The sequence below is a fragment of the Vicugna pacos genome, unplaced genomic scaffold (assembly GCF_048564905.1).
Source record: "Vicugna pacos unplaced genomic scaffold, VicPac4 scaffold_119, whole genome shotgun sequence".
NCBI lineage: Eukaryota > Metazoa > Chordata > Mammalia > Artiodactyla > Camelidae > Vicugna > Vicugna pacos.
This window is the reverse complement of record NW_027328799.1, coordinates 285,258-303,393: the sequence shown is the minus strand read 5'-3', so window position 1 is coordinate 303,393 and position 18,136 is coordinate 285,258. Positions and strand designations below refer to the sequence as shown.

Here is an 18,136-nt window from a genome sequence, read left to right as displayed (position 1 = left end):
TCAACATTTTGTATGGAGGAAAGCAGTTTTGTAAAAATGTACATTCTCCTAAAGATAATTCAAAAGTACTAAAAAATCCCACGACAGCACTTCTTTTTTTTTTTTAACTTGAAAAATTATATTAGAATTCTTCAGGAATAATAAAGTCATAATACTAACCAAGAAAATTTGGGATCGAAAAGAGAATCAAAAAATCGCACTGTCAGATATTAAATAAATGATTACAATATGTAAGATATAGTGCTAGTGTAAGAAAGTAAGATTGATAAAAATAAACCATGAGCTCAAAAAGAGACTCTAGTGTACATAAGTATTCTTTACAGGTGGGATTTCAAGTTAAAAAGCAAAGTAGGAATTCAATAATTGTCTTGGGACAATCAGAGAATCCCCTGGAAAAAACAAATTCTATTCCAGTCATAATGACCGCAAGAAAAATTACAGAATGTGATGTGAATATTAGAAAGTACTAATAACAGCGAATATAATTCTTTGCTCATATTAATTCAACTTCTCTTCACTATAACAAGTACCATCATCATCTCCATCTTAGAGATTAAAAAAACCTACAGAAGAAATTTATACCATTATAAGAAAGTATTTCTAAGAATAATATCAGGAATAAAACCCCAAAAGAAGACATTTACAATCTTAAGATTATTTTGGGCCACAACAAAAATGAACCTACTGAACAAAATGAAAGGCAAAAAAATGACAAGGAAAAGCTCTCTGATACATGTTGATGAAGACAAGGGGTTAATGTTCATAATATACATAGAGCTGTCACAAAGCAACAAGAAGCTGCCTCACTTAAATGTGTGCAAAGGACAAAAGAGATCATTCACTTTTTAAAAGTCAGATGGCTAATGAGTGAAAAATGCTCAATACCTCACTGGTCATCAAGTGCAAATTAAAACAATGAAAAAGTACTTTTGCTCATCATATTGGCACATATTTTTAAAAGATATTCTAGCTAGTGTCCATCTTTGAGAGAACAAACTGTGAGCGATCTTTTGGAGGATGACATGTCAATGGATATGTAAACTCTGAAAAACGTGTGTACACACAGGCTGAACTCCACATTTTGGAATCGTTTCATTTAGAAAAATTCAGTTCAAAAAGATGTACTTATCAGAGCATTTACACAGCACTGTTTACAATGGTGAGAAGAAAAGCTGAAGTGAAATCATATCCAGCGATAGAGAATTGGTTACATAAGTTATTCTACATCTTTTCATTCCCCACAGGAGAAGGAATTTCTAGATTCACTTGAAAGGAGCCTGTGATTTATGTAGTTGTCACATCCAAGGACTAAATTTCCAGAAAACTTAACGAAAATAATACTCATACAAGATCACAGGAATGTTTGTATAAGAAGTATGCCAGTCAAACACCCTTTCTGACAGTGGAAAATGGAGAAAACTTAAGTGTCCACCATCAAGACAATGATGCGGTAAATCACGGTGAGCTGTGGGCACTAAAGTTCCGGTGTTTCGGCGTGGTCCAAGGCCTTGTCCACAGTACGCTCCCACGAAAGGTGTCCTTACACAAGAGACCAAACCTGCATATCAGGAAAACCCTCTACTCTATCTGAAAGGACCGGGTGAGTCTGGAGGGAGAGGACGTCTGTGATATATACCTGAGTGAATAAACCGAGCTGCAGAAAACATATAGTATGGCCTTATTTTTCAATAAAGCATATATACACACACATAGACATAGATTTCTCATATACGTGTATGTATGTGTTTATTTATATGACATAGGCATAAAGGTCATGAAATATATACTCCACATTGTCAGCAGTTTTTACTCTCAGGAAAAAAGGGGAAGGGATGTAGGGGACTTTCGGTACCACAACAGATCTCTTTTCAGAATTTCAGTTAAGTATACTTGGAATTTAAAAGTTTATTTAAGTCCAAAGTAAAATGGACGAGGACTCCACAAGACAGAATGCTATACTAGTCATTAAAAATCATGCCAGGGGAGATAGAATATTGTAGAAAAATGTGTAATAAGCCGAATGGAAAATGGAGGTCTCCACACAGTATACAGGCACACATTGCTCGCTGGTTTTTATGACAGAGGTAATACACACTGATGAAAAGAACAGAAAATAGATGTTAATGTGTTAATTATTATCTCTGAGTACTGGCACCAGGATAGATCCTTTTGACCATTTTTTCAGACATTTATATTAAATACACACTATTTTTCATCTGAAAAATGCATTTTTAGATGTCTAGTACCACACATTGGAAAATTACACGAGTACTTACAGAAACAAATAACTAGGAGACACCGCAGCAGCGTCACAAAGTGTAGAAAGGGCGATCCTGAATAACACCGCACAGTTACATAAGGACCCACAAAGTGAGAGCACCTGCTGTAACAGGGCGCGGCCCCCTTCCATTTGTCAGATGTGTCTTCAGGGCTGAGGCAGTTCTGAGCACGGCCAGTGTCAGTGCTGGTGTCTGGATGGATGCCACTGGAGGTGAGGGTGCCTGCAAGCCGAGAGGAAGAACAGAAATCATCCTCTGCTTTTTCTGTCTTGTTTCTTTGTTACTTTTATAGAGAGGCGGAAATAAGATAAACTGGACCTTTCCTACTGAAATTTCAGTAATGAAACCATTTTTAAAGTGATCACAACTTATATTCTGCCTATGACTGTCTTTTCAACAAAGCATCATATTTATAAAATGTTAATTAACTCAGTTAATTAACTCCCTGTTGAAACATTCTAGTAAAGAACATGAACTGCAGTATGTAAAAGAACCACACCTGCAGTGACTAGCTCAGCTGTCTTGACGGCAGTGCAGTCAGCCCCCACCATCCCGTGGCCCTGAGCTCCTGATGCTGGTAAGAGAGCGCGCTGCTGCCTCAGATGGAAAGAAAAGGTGAAAGCATTTTCTGAAATCTACAGCACTGACAAAACATAACTGATAAATCCCAGGCTCCTTTGAGGCTGTCATTTTCCGTTTCTGGCCAACACCCGTCAATGAGCAGAACCACCCCATTCCCGAGTCATGGGACTCACGTGGGCAGCAGTTTTGGAGAAATTTCCAGGTATAGAATGTAAACCAACTATACATAAAACTCTGAAAAAGAAAAGATGCAATAATCTGATTTTGGAAGACACTAAATTATTCTCCTAAGCCTTAGTACTTGGAAAGGCTGGGCTTCTACTAAGCCACTTATTTATTTCACAGCCAATGAGCATCTCCCACAAACCCTGTTTCCCTGTGTCTGCTGGGAGCTTCAGGCACATTGATGTTGTCTATCTTATAAGTCACAAGGCAGAGGCGTGTGTCTCACGCTTGCAACTCTCACACAGGCTCAACTCCTAGCCTCACTGTATGAACTTGGCCCCATTTTCTCACCTGTTTATTTGGTATCTGTTCTTCTGTAAGCTGCCTGAAATGCTTATTGAAACAAGTCAGAAGAATGAGTGGGTAGAGAAATGGACAGATGGACAGGTGAGAGATGGGCAGAAAAACAGAGAGTCTCCAAGAGAAGGGGAGCAATCAAAATTACCTATGCAAAACCCTCTTCTAGTCAGGGAAGGAAACCACCACGGAGAAGTGTGAAGAGGCAGGTTGCTTAGGACTGTTTCCTGGATTCCATGAAACGTCACACCAAGAGATGAGAGTGTAGAACTATAAATAATAAAAGAAAAAATTCATGCATGTTTGAAAAATATATCTACATTATGTACTTTCTAAAGAATAGAGTCAAATCAGCAAGGCCCAATAACACAATCCTTGGGTATTTGCAGAAGTGAGAATCCCATCTCCAATCTGCAAGGCATCCCTTTGGAGCACTGAGAGTCTACACGGTGCGGTCATAAAGCCATCACCGCAAAAGCGATGCTATCCTGCACTTACGAGGAAAGAGCAGCTGTGCTCGGTCTGCCTACACGTGTCTTTTACACCCCTCAGCACCTCTACGGGGGAGGGACGCCTAGCGAGCCCCATCTCTGCAGGACAGAAAACAAGTCCAAGAGAGGCTAAGCCGACCTATCAATTCTCCATCTCACAGGACTTGTCACTCCAGACCAGGACTCGAACTCGGACCCTCGTTTGTAACCACAGTACTACCGTATTTTATGTGCTTTTTGTGTGTATAATACATTTGTTTCTGGCATGAAAGGGTATTTAATAAATGATCGGTTGTCTTGTCTATCTCATTAGCTCACAATCTTTATATTTTTGAATTGTACTCTTCCCATGGAGAAAGGAATGGAAAGAGCGGGGATCAGAATGAGGTGGGGCTCCATTCTTTATCTGTTGCCTCATCTCATCGAAGTCCCCAAACAAGGAGATAGAGCAAATGTTCTCCTCATCATTTAAAGAGAGGGCTCCAGTGATGGTGACTTACTCAACTCCAAAACCAAGTCTGGGGGAAGGGCACATGCAGCAACGAGAGCAGTATCACCTGTAGGAAGGCAAAAAGAGCTCAGGGGATGGCTCAATGGGTCAGCCTGATTTAATTTCAATCGATAATACAATAACACACTCTAAAAAATCTAGCATGCAATGGATTTGCTCTTTCTTGACATCTAGCAAGTTTCCACAGCCCACATGTAACATTATCATGAACTAGTGAAAGGATGAGTCCACAGACAAGGAAAATCAATGCCACAGGCAGGCTGAAACACAGGCTGGAGGAAAGGAAGGGAAAGGGCATAGTTAAGAAGAGGCGAAATTCTGGGAAAAAGACATCATCACAAGGAATCTCAAGCATCATCCAGCAATCATATAATCATTCTTTCAAGGGAGAGTTACTTAGGTCCTATTTTGTGCAACATTGTACAGTGGGCGAAGCAAGAGCACAGCGTCCATGGTGGCAGCAAGTTGCGGAGCTCCAATACACTTCTGATCCCGGTACCTTGCACACTTGTCCTCAGTATAAAGGCAAAATATATAGTAAAATAATCCAATGTAAACTCTATGCAATGCTGAAAAAAGTTAAAGAATACCTAAATACCTGGACAGACACACCACGCACATTCCTGAATCAAATGACAGCATTCTTGGGATGGCAGTGCTCCCCAGAGCGATCCATATATTCAACGTGGACTCGATCACAATCCCAGTGGGTTCCTCTGCAGAAACTGACTATCTGCTGCTACAATTCATATGAGAATTCGAGGATCTCAGTAACCAAACCGTACTTGAAATAGAAGAAGAGTTTGAGAGGACTTGTAATTCTTAATTTCAAACCTTACAACTGTATCTCCAGGTGAGATTAGAGGCCATTTTTAAGTTATAATTGTGTTTATCCTTATTTTCTAAATTCTGTACAACGAATATACCTGTTAGAATAAGAAATTTAAAAAGTAAAGTATCTTTTAAAACATGCAAACCGATTCATTCATTGGGAAGAAAATATTTTGACTATAAAGAAGTAAACAAATATCTAGTGAAAAAGGACTGTTTAAAAACAGGAGTGAATTTACATTTTTTGTAAATTGGAAACTGAAAAGCACAAACACATCAAGTTTCTAGGGAGAGTGTTGCAACATATTAATTGTTATTTCCAAAATTCTAATTGAACAATGAAAACTCAAGAAAGAGAAAATCTTGACTGACAGCCAACTGCAAACACATGGAGAGCAAAGGCCTAGAAATCACAGTTCCTTTAACTCTGCTACTAACTCAATAGGAGAGGAAATTCCTCACAGAGGGGACAGTGGAATCCCATGCATAAGACAGGATACACAGTACAAACTGCACTAGAATTGGGGGTGATTTCCATAGAAGAATTCTAAAGTTACAACATTGCTGAAAAACTATAAAAACACTGACAGACAGATTAAAACACACAGTCATATATATTATATAGAAACATATGAAGTCTGCTCCCATGTTGCATAGAAATACAAACATATTTGTTCATTTATGGGCACTGATTACTTTATCCCATGTAGAATATTTCAACTAAAATAGATAATCAATAATACACTCCTCTTGTCAAAACTAGTTGATAAGTTACTCTGCTATGTATGCATAATGTGTCTAAGATAGATTTAAAATTAGTGAAAAAGATTTTTGTATGGTTTCTTGAACCTTTCTCAAAACACCAAGCTTAATTTTAAAATAAATCTGAGCAGTATTTCTATATGATCTTTTCCCTTGTGAAATGAACAACACAGTCTGTTGTCAAAATTCTTTCCTTACAATGATTCACGAGCACCGTATACTCACAAAACTGCTGGACAGCAAGGCACTATCCAGACACTGTGACAAATCAAATGAAACACAAGGAAGACAGTGACCCTATTCTGCAGGGCTTATAATCTGTTCCAACACCGGGTTTTTATTTGATTTGTTTGATTGGTTAGAAAAATAAAATCACTCAAGTACATTCTTCTTTGAGCATTATGTAAATCATGACTCTCTTTTTAGTGTCATGAGCAGGAAAGACTTGAGTATGAATTGATTAGAACAACTAGGCACAATCATCACTGGAGCCTGTGTAATAAATAAGTACATGAGATCTAAAATAAACCTACACAGATCTCTGCAAGGAAAATGAAGAGGTGAGATCCCCAATGAGAAAACAAACAATCAAGAAATCAAAAAAGGGAAACTTTTTCATTAATGATTCCAGGCAGTAGTGGAGCATGGTGGTGAAGATCACAAATGCTGGGGACAAACATGAGGGTCTGAAATCCCACAGCACTGGGTAGCTGTGACACTGATATTTCAGTGAAATTTTCTGCACCTCAGTCTCCTATCCATAGACTGGGGACAACCACAGCACCCATCTCCTAGAACGGTCTTAAGAATTAAGTTATTTTTTATATAAAAGTTTAAATAAAATACCTCAGATTTTAAATATTACCCCAAAAGCTCAAGGAACAAAGAAAACAGTGATAAATTGGAGTTCATCAAATGTTAAAAATTTGCTTCAAAGGACACCATCCAGAAGGTGAAAAAACAACAGAGAGGAGAAAATTTTTTCAAATTATTTATCTGATTAAGTATTTGTATCTTCAAATAAAAGAAAAAACTCCTACAACTCAACAAGAAAAAGAGAACTCAATTAAAATGTGTATAAAGTATCTGAAAATGTATTTTTCAAAGAAAATATACAAATGGCCAATAAGCACAATCAAACGATGTTCAATATCATTAGCTGTAAAAGAAATCAAGTCAAAACCACTAGGAGAAACCGCTTCACACTTACTACAATAGGTTGTAATAAAAAAAATGTGTAACAAGCACTAATGAAGACACAGAGGAAGCAGAGCGCGCAGCCCTTGCTGGTGAGGATGTAACACAGCGTGGCCACTTTAGAAAACAGCCTGGCAGGTCCTCAGAGAGTTGAACATTTGGTTTATGAATGACCCAGCATTTCTGCTCTCTGGTCACACAAGTAAGAGAACTGAAAACAAATGTCCACATAAAAATTCCTACAGGAGTATTCACGGCGCCATTACTCTTCACAAACAAAAAGCAGAAACAACACAAACGACTATCACCTGATGAATGGGTAAACAGTAGGGCCCAGATATACAGTAGAATATAATTCAGCAATAGCAAAGCATAGAGTACTGACCCAGGCCACAACCTGGAAAAACATTGAAAAAGTTACTCAGTGTGAAAGAAGTCAGTCACAATAGACAGTTCCATTTACATGAAATAACTTGTTTTACATGAAATGTCCAGCACAGGCAAATCCATAGAGAGAGAACAGTGGCTGCCTGGGGCTGGGGGAGGATGAGGAAGATGGGAATGACTGCTTGTGCATACAGGGCTTCCTGTTGGGGGATGAAAATATTCTAAGATTGACTGCGATGCACAATTCTGGGCTTTGAGTAAAAACCGCTGCACATTTTAATGGGTGAATTGTATTAAAACTGTTAAGGACAAAAGCACCTAGGGCCAGAACCTTCAAATAGTAAATGCAAATTGCTAACTTTTATTACAGGAAGAAGAAACTGCCCTCAGCATGAAAGCAGGAGATCGGCAAATATGGGTTAACAGAATTGGACAAGAGCATTTCACTTGAAAGAGTTGCTGAGTGTACACGAAATATTCAGAAATAGGAAAATCAGCTTGACATCACGAAGAAGCATTCTGCTTCAAATGCAGATCAAGGATTCGGCAAGCCCAGCTGCTAGAAATAACCAGAGAAGAAACCTGGTTCTTACAACAAGCACCAGAGCCAACAAGGAAATGGTGGTGAGGAAAGCAGGCAGCCAAAAATCTGGAACAGTTTGCTACAAATAATTTCTCCACTGAAAATTCAAAAATAAAATGAAAGTGATGCAATGCTGAGCTGGCCTCACGTTAAAGGGCTTCCTCTGCTGCTCGACAGTTCTGTAACCCCGAATGAGAGACTCAGGAGAATCAGCATGGCTCCTGGCAGTCCCCAAGTGACTGCCCACCAGCACGTTTACCACCATCACATCTGCCAGGGTTGTATTGCAGAGAAGAGACCAACTTCTAAAAGGCACAGGAAATGTTTACCAGGGAAGAAAAGGCTGCTGTCAGTCCTGGGACAGAGGCAGTGTGAGCAGAGGCCAGAAGGCTGCAGGTGAACTGGAGCAGACCTGGGGCAGGAAGGGACCACGGAAGAGCAGATCTCAATTTTCTACTCTCTCTCCCTCGGGTAGGAGAGATAAAGCCTGCATCCTTCTCACCTGGAACTGTGGGTTCTGGCTGGCAGAAGTCTTACGTACAGGGAATGAATACTCAAGACTCTGTGGAAAAAGTCACGAAAGAGAGAGGGCGTAGGGACCCAACTCCACGAGCCTCTCAAATGATCCCATATTTATTGTGTATAATCAAAGGAAAACGTCATTAACAGTTGTGTGATAGTAAGCAGGAACTTGGGGAAAGAAGGATGAGACAGAGATTGTAGAATCCACCATGAGTACAAAGGCTTAGTGTATCTTTAGGTAAGTCATGGGGTGAGGGGAATAAGATACATTCTTTAGACATGTGAATTACAAAGCAGACCACCAGACCAGCTAGGTCCTTGCTTGGGGGATAATAGAGTATCTAACTGCACACAAGCCCAGCCTTTATAGCTGTGGGCCTGGGTCATTGCTTTGCGATGAGCAGAGTGCTATCTAAAACATCATCTACGCAAGCAAAGCATTATCTCTGCTTTTTAAGGCAAGGAGACAGGAGTGAGGATGCACAGGCACTTGCTTCCAAAGCAGTTACTAAGCATACGTTTTCTTCTTAAATTTGACAGGCGGCTGGGGTCTATTACAATTTGTTAACCCAATCATGGGCTCCCACATGGAACCATTATGGAGGACACCCTAAGGTGACAAATCCTGGCTCTAGGTCTTTTCCTGCCAGCTTCAGCCACTCTAGCAGAGTCTAGGCACATTCCTGAATAATGATCATACAGAACCACCCACACTGTTAACTCCTGGTGCTTGAAATTTAATTTTAGCTCTACACAACTTAACGTAGAAAAGTTTCAGAAATAAAAGATATTATATTTACTTTATATCTCATCATAGGACTGATTTTTCTGATTGCTCTAAGCTGCTTCTTCTTGGTAAAGCACCTAATTCTGCAGGTGAATTCAGTACTTTCTTTGGGCATAACTAGCCAGTTTGGGCTCGCTAACTTCTATTGGTCAAATACCGATACACTTAATTGATTTCATTGTTCATCAATTTCAGCTGGGAGCAGAGGGAGTGTCACTCTGTTCCTCAGCCCAACCTCAACTCTTTATCATCAGCAACTCAGGACTCCGGAAACCAAAAAAAGCTTTTGTTTCCCTTCTACAGGATACATAAGCCTGGAGAAAGAATTCAACAGAAATGTTAAAACAAAAATCAATAAACCTGAAGCAACTCCATCTCCGAATCATGATACACAATGACATGAGATTAAGTGTGTCAGGCCCAAAGCATGGGTGAGCCTGACCACCTGATTTCTATTCTTCAAAGGAAGGAAAGTTTTCCTATTTTTTACTATCACTCTGTCATTGTTTCTGATTAAGCCAAAAACTAGTGTATGAAATAATTAAGCATTGAAATAACAGATTTTTGTTGTATCAATTACAGAAGGCATTCAGAGGTGTTAGGAAAAACCACCTCTGTAAAAAATGCAAAATTTCTTCCACTGTGAAGAACACGTATACAAAATGCAACAGAGAATTCAAGCTCTTGTGGAGAGGAGCAAAAGCCACAGAATCAAAGCAAAGTCATTACTATGAGTCAACTCAAAATTCACTGGACAATCATGTTCAATGCATTCAATGAAATTTAAAGGCATACTGCAAACCATACACTTAATGATCTGCAGGCTAGAGGAAGAATTTCTCTCTTTAACAGACAAGAGTAATCAATAGGGTGCCCCACCAAACAAGGACCAAAGAACAATCAGGTTTTTAACAGTTCTGATATATCAGCATTTTCTAAAGATCAAAATCCAGAAATTTTAAACATTCATTCACACCACAATGAAACAAGCACTTAAAAAAAAAAAAGAAAAGAAGCACATAGAACATGTACATAGATCAATGAGAATTTCTTGAGACGCTGGAAGAAACAGGCTATAGTCTTTTACTTGAGAAATAAAACTACTTTTAAAGATAAATGCTAAAACACATTTCATCATTCATGTTGCCTTGAAAAATCTGAGGCACTTGTATCTGATTAGAAAAGCAATTCTGAGTAATAGTGTGTTACAATTCAGAGCCAGTTTGCTTTAGAAGAAAAGAGAAAAGAAAAGCTACTGTTTCTCATATACTGCACAAAGTGTGAAGTGTCTCCCTGCCTCTTTCTCCTCCCGTTTTCTAAGCTCATGCTTCCCAACCCTTCTGAAACAAGTATGAGAACCTCTTATTCCCGCCAATATGCCAAATGACAAAAGAAAATCAATTTATTTGTGTAAGTATATGCTTAAACCTTGAAATGGAAGAGAAAGATATCAGAAGTCTATATGGAACTTATTTCTACATTCCTGAAATCACACACACAAACGTTCACACAGACACAGACACAGACACAGACACATACCCCCTGGATTACTGGGAAATTCACAAACTTAGGGTTACCATCTTCTAGAAGATAACTTTGTAGTTAGTTTAAAATACAAAACTGTCAGCTTTGGAAAGCCTTGATCACCTGCTAAACCATCCAAATATCAAAGAGACCCAATTAGCCTTCTCGGTAGAATGTAATTTCCCATGATGGCAAAACATACCCTAAAAAGTCCTGGATCTAAGTCTCGTGTTTATCACTAGTTATGATCGTTTTTAAGCACATTAACAGATTCAGAGACGTATGTCTCAACAGCATTTATTCTTATTGAAATAGTATACGTGTTCATTTGCCTATACAGAGACCAGGTCCCATGATGGAGTTTAAGAGCTATTTTGTGTATTGCAATATTTATTTTTAAGTGCAGAAAAGGAGGGTGGGTATTACTCAGTTGTAGAGCACCTGCATAGCATGCACAATGTCCTGGCTTCAGTCCCCAGTACCTCAAAAAAAAAAATAAATAAAATAAGGGCATATTTAAAAATGAGTAAAGTTATAAAAAAAATGCAGACTAAAAACCACTGCAATCTAGGAGACACAATTACAATAAAAAAAAAAACAAGAGTTTCTATCAATTATTGGCTATTTGCCAATCGCAGAGACAACCAGAAATCACACCTGATAACCATCACGTGTGATTCTCAGCAACCCTACTAAGTAGACACGGATGGGAAACCAGGCTCTGCAGATGAGGAGACGGAGCTCAGAGGAGCCGGGGACGCTGACCGTCCTGCTTCCCGTGACACCACATCAGCCCAGAGCAAGTGCTGACGGAGCTGCAATGAGGGGACACCCAGCTGCATGGAACCTTGGGGCACTGGGGAGTCCCAGAAAACACTAAAAACTGTTCAGTGAAAAACCAGCTCAAATATAATACACTGTGCCACATTCTTTAAACAGGGAACATGAGTGAGACCTTTTTGATGCCTCCGTGTCCTTTCTGCCATCGTCAGTTACTTGCCCTCACAGCGTGACCAGTGATGAACTGGACCCCATATGAAGCGCACTCAGATGGCAGAGCATTTGAAGCTGTTTTATGAAGTTTGTAAGACTCTGTCTGTGCCTCACACAGGCGGTCATCCATCACTTCTCACCGGTGTGGATGTACCACCTGAAATCACTCCTTTCTGCTTTTTAAAATCCCTTCATCTACTCCAGACTTTTCAATAGCAAAGAAGCAGCTAAACCACAGACAGTGGACAGCTTTTCACCAAATTTCTTGAACAGCCCATCGGACTACCTGGAAGCCCTTTACTTTTATTAAACCCACTTCCAGGTACTTCATCATTTTCGGATTGGTGGACTTGGCCTCTGACTGAGCTACTCAGAGAGCTCCCAGCCTCACATCCGTGAGAGGACCCTGCTGTTGGGAGAAATCAGTGAGAAAGGCGTACATCCCCCAGTCATGTCTGCATGGCTAGAAGTGCCACAACGTGCTAAAAATTTATACCATCATAACCCCTGGGCTCCCATGGACTGGTTTCACATTAACCAAACTCATGAGACACTGATGCAAGAAAACCAGAAATTTAACTTATTAATGTAACAGAAGATGTGAAACTATGAACCAGACTGCAATATCAGAGTTCAACCATGAGTATATGTTCTCCTCCACGGCCCAAACACGGGCAGGCAGTCACATGGCAAGTGTGGACAGAAGCAGAGCAGGAAGGATTTCTAGATGAATTCAATGGACTAAATTTCTGTTATACCAACAGATCTGCTGCCTGGAAAACAATTAATTCTAATCACGGTGCACTCTTCGTGGACAGTTGCCGAGACACGACTGTGAGCACCTGTGTAACTCTCCTTTCCCTGTCCTTTCTGGGCTAATTGATGCACAGACGTACAGAAATCGAGGGATGCAGATACATCTAAACACCCAAAGCCCATTCTGGGAGCCACAATACCATACAGCCAGGGTTAAAATACTTGCTCTGCCACTTACTAGTTCTGTGATCTTGGTCAACTTACCCTCTGTGTGCCTCAATTTCCACACTGTGAAACTGGGATAACAATCAAACCTTCCTTACTCGCTTGTTGAGAAGATTGAAGGATTCATTTCTGTAAAACGCTCAGAAAAGAATGTAGCACATTTTGGGTGCTCAACCAATGTCAAATTAATATTACAGTGGTTTACAAGTCTCCTTCCTAATCATCTTCTGTGTTTCCTGGCTAGACTAATACCCAAAGGAAATTCTTATTTCTCCTTTTATAAACTCATGGGATGAACCCTTCTGTTCCATCCCACCACCTGTTTAAACTGATGGAAGGGATACCTCCTCCCCACTCCTCTGGGCCATGCAGAGTGCTACTCCCTTCACAGCCCTGACCCCTGGCCCACAGCTAGCCCTCCTCACATTAACAGATTGAGTTGTGATTCCGGGGAGACAAGCAGGGCATGTGAAACCCTTCCTTTCCCTCCAGTGTTGACTACCCTAGGGAAGCACCCTGGATGCTCAGCTCCATTGCAGAATAGCCCTGTGCATGATGGGGCTCATTCTCTCAAGGGAAGGCTTGCTGTGGCCCAGAGATACCTGGGACAGGGTGAGTCTCTACTTCTGGGACACAGTATCATGACACTCATTTATCCACAGCCCTGAAGTTCATGGAGAACGTGGCTTCATCAGTAACAAAGAAGACATTTATCGCCTGCCTACTCTTTTGTGTCATCTCTCAGTTGGCTGCTGGAGACAACATGTGTATAAGTATTGGTTCCCCTTAGGCCCCAACATATATGAAGTAACAAAAATTTCTGTGGCTTAATGTTGGTCCAGGGCGACTGTGTAACAGTTCTGACTCTGCTGATGCTAAATTATGGGTGTAGGAATTATGGAACGTCCTCAAATATCTTTCATCATAAAATCAGCTTTCTTATTTTCTTGTTTCTTTGTAATTACCAAAGACTATAAAATGATGGCTGCACACAAAACAGCAGCTAAAGTTTATGAGCTCTCTTGACATACCCACTGTGGTAAACATGTTACATAATTACTAATTCTCACAATTCTACAAAGCAGATATGAGTGTCCCCTTCTCACAGACGAGGGGAAAACTCAGAACGAGCTGACTCAGGATCACATGGTTCAGTGTCAGCACGTGCAGGCAAACCCAAGTCAAGAAACTACACCCCATCATATATGTACCAAATCAACTCCCACCAATTAACACACAGCGGCGGGGTCAATACTCAGGGAACTCAACACACCTTTCAGCTTTATGGTGCTCCAGAGGCAGCTTCTAGCTGTTTTATAATATCCCGGCTCACTGGTTTCTAACACTAGAAGAAAAGCCCGATTTTGCCATTGTTTGCACAGCAAGTCTGAAATGTTCACAGCGAGATAAAAGAATAAAACTATGATATAAGCAGAAAAAATTTTCCAGGTAGAAAGACATAATGGACGTTGTGCTATTCTGAAGCATTAAGCAAAGGAATCAAAATAAAATCACATTGTTTAAGCCTTATTTTACAAACAGAAATATTAAGACTGTAAAAAGTTGCAACAGCGCCACCTATGGCTAAAAAGACCTTCCAGGTTGCCGGGAAACATGCAACACAAAAATTGACTGTAAGATGAGAAACGAGAATCAGATAACTAGAAGCTTATGTAGCATATACTGCACTTTGCTTCGGGGGGATGGAGGGGTATTCAGTATTTAATCTGATATTGCTAATACTCCTAAATATAAACAAAAGACATAGGCTCATGGAAGCTCATCTTAGAAGAGGAAAGAATCCAGTCCAGCCACTTCATTTTACACGAGGGGAGACTGAGACCTGAGATCTGTCCTCCTGGCAATCAGCAGCAAAGCTCTCCTAGGTCTCATGTCTTGCACTGTAGTAAAAACCAACAGAACTGTACTACGCCTATATTCATAAAAGTCACGTCTGTATTTTTCCAACAGTAGGTAATCTAAGTATCTTGCAAAATACTTCTCAAAGAGCCAGGAAATCATAGAAGGGTATTGAAATACAAAAACATTTATTTACATATTAAAACAGCATGAGCTTTATTATCTCTATTAAAAAAGTGACATGTCAAATCAAAATTTTGAAATTTTAAAACCTGAAAAGAGTGCAGAAAAAAATCAAAATTTTCTTTAGTCACAAAAGAGAGAAGCTTATTCCCTGATAAACCTTGAACTGGAAGAGAAAGATATCAGAAGTCTATATGGAACTTATTTCTACATTCCTGATATCACACACACAAACGTGGATCCAAAAATCCACAAAAATGTGGATTTTTCTAAACTTAATGTTTCTGGTCAGAATCCCGAGAAATTAAATGTCTGATGGATGGTTACACGGCAACATGAATTCTGAGCTTACATTCTGTGTAAATAATCTTCAAGGTCGTCTGCTTAAGGCAATTTAAGTAGTCCCTGTCTCACTAGAATGACACAGATTTCATTAAAGCTTCATACTGCACTTAAAAAAAACAATCCTAGTTACTTTAAGCCATATTAATGTATATCATATATACACATATTGAATATGCATCAGAAATAAGCTACCCTTTTTAGTATTCAGAGTTGATACTTCTAAACTATCAGTCACTGTGAAAGCGCATTTTTATTAAGCACCTCTACGGTGCTTTGTATACAAGGCGTCCAGCTCTCACAGTCAGACAAGGTAAACCATATTACTCAAATTTCACAAATGACGAAATATACTTAAGCCATGTAAACAACTAAGATATTCATCATCAGGAAAGAAAAGAGTAAGGATTTTACTTACAATACTCACTGACAAAGTTTTCTTTCATACTAAGACTACATAAAACAAATTCAGTGTTTGGAAATTTTTCAGTAAATAAGCACCACTAGAAAAAACAAGTAACATCATTAGCAACAGTTGGACTTTCAAAGACCACTTCTCTCTTGCACAATAGTTATTTTAAATGTTTTGTTTTTAGTTCTCACAAAGCACTAAATTAAAAAACTATTTCCTTTACAGTCATTACCTGAGAATAAAACATTTGTGAAAATGTACAATTTTAATTTATGCCACTCTGCCTCTCATTCTCACTGGTGTCTCTCCTTTGAAGACCTCATCAGGCTGAGATAGCTAAAATCGGTCATTTATGGGCTCACAGGAGTTCGGGAAAACACTCAACGGGAAGCTGATTAGAGGAGCAATTGAGAATTCATCCTGTGCAGCCTGGATTCCAGCATCGAGCTAGCCACCGCCAGCTGCGTGTCATTTGGGGCAAGCTGACCCATCTCTCAATCCCTCAGCTACAAAAAAGGAGACACTGATACCTACAATCAAACACTTGCTATGAAGTAAAATATGAGCAAAGCATTTTAGCCTCAGTTAGGCGTCCACTCACAGCGAGTTTGGTCATTATGATGATGAGGATGGCTGTTAACAAATTAAGCTCGACCAAACAGGAGAAATCACCTTAAAGGAGAAACATTTTAAGTCCATGAGTATTTCCTTTTGGGTGGACAGTAGAATATTCTATAGATTTTTTTTTAATAAACCAAATTTTGTCCATTAATTGTAGATTTACAGGTTCATGGACAAGTCTCCAGAAAAATAATTAGAGGCCTCTAACCTCTGAAAATTAAGATGTAAATTAAAAAAAAAAATCAGGGAAGAGATTATACCTCATTTGGGAGAGTATGTGCTTAGCATGCATGAGGCCCTCAATTCAGTCCCCAGTAACTCCATCTAAAAACTTTGTTTTTTAAGAAATAGAGAATTAAAGCAAAAGGATGGAGGAATACGGAAATTTTTAGAGACTCATCTCAGATTTAAGATAGGGAAGAAACCATCCAATTCTCAGAAGAAATCTTGAGGACTATGTAAACTGGATCTGAGATGTCTAGTCTTTTAACATTATTCATGAAATCATATTACCAAGTCTTAAAACTACCTGATAACCCACAGTGGTGATACTGATCATAACAGCTACCATCACGTATCGAGCTCCGGCTAGGACTGCTCTGTTCTGACATCTCTACCCCTAAGGCCTCACCAGGCGGAGAGCACTAAATTCGGTCATTTATGAGCATCTCGTGTAAGTCCTCCATTTGTGCTTCTCACTCTCCCCTCACCTGCTCCTCTGAGGGAAGCACTGTTATCATCTTCCCCACCCGCAGATAAGGCCACTGAGGCACAGACACTAAACCCGTTCCAGGCCACATTGGAATTAAAGGACGTCTGTATTTCTGCTGTTTTGCTTTTGACAAAGGAATCTGAGATATCAATTCAAAGCAGACTGTTAAATAATCAAGTCTGTCAGGTCTTCACCTCAAAGAGCAGATACTCTAAATTCCTGATGTAGGATGAGGCTGCCGTCACAAACTGACTCAGCTTGAAATTAATATCCAAGATGAAGCAGCGGATACACGTAAATATTCACGATTGTCAAGTCTGCCCACGGGTCTGGGCCCTTCACTGCCTGAAAGGGGGTGAAATCCCCACCCGTGTCTGGGAGGGAAGCGCGGCTCTTCCCGGGCTCACCCAGGCTTCATAGGCTATTTACCCCCACAGACTAGCCTCAACGGTTAAAAGCTCTCAAGATTTTTACACCAGGCAAAACTGAAAGACATTTCTGTAGATGGAGCACTTTCTCAGGCTTAAATTTTTTTGCCTACACTCAGCCAGAGGGAGAAAAGAAACAGGACTCTACAAAGTCCTGACCCTCACCACTCACAGGAGTAGAATGACCACAGCAGAAGATGGCCCTTCACGTTGCAGGATGTGAACAAAATAAAGATGTCCCAACAACAGGCACTCCCAGACACAGCGCTCAGCAGTCTTCTGCACAATCACAGTTGTGCAGCCCTCAACACCTTCTATTTCCAGAACACTTCATCAGCCCAAAAGAATCCCCCTATCACTAGCATTCACTCCGTAATCCCCCTCCACCCAGCCCCTTCCAACCATCACCTGCTCTCTGCCTCTGCATGTGCCTTTTCTGGGCTTTTCAGATCACTGAAATCAACAATATGTGGCCGTTTGTGTCTGCTTCCTTTCAATTAACATGCTGTTAGCAAGGCTTGTATATTTTGAAGTGGCATCAGCATCTCTTTATTTTTTATTTTTTTTGGAAACGTTAAAGATTATTAGAAGGTGGTAAGTACTATCAAAAAGAGTAGAGTGGAGCA

At 39.9% G+C, this 18,136-nt stretch overlaps 1 protein-coding gene across 1 annotated transcript in view; it reads right to left on the bottom strand.

The window, feature by feature from the left end:
- The window catches only part of LOC140695006 (uncharacterized), a 153,474-nt gene that overhangs the window by 59,334 nt on the left and 76,004 nt on the right, over positions 1-18,136 (bottom strand). Inside the window, exons 14-19 of the mRNA XM_072957981.1 lie at positions 4,984-5,169; positions 4,375-4,431; positions 3,532-3,653; positions 3,035-3,095; positions 2,779-2,876; positions 2,277-2,501 (exon numbers count right to left, since the gene is read on the bottom strand). The gene's annotated coding sequence lies outside the window, so the exon portion shown is untranslated. The remainder of the gene's footprint in view (positions 1-2,276; positions 2,502-2,778; positions 2,877-3,034; positions 3,096-3,531; positions 3,654-4,374; positions 4,432-4,983; positions 5,170-18,136) is intronic.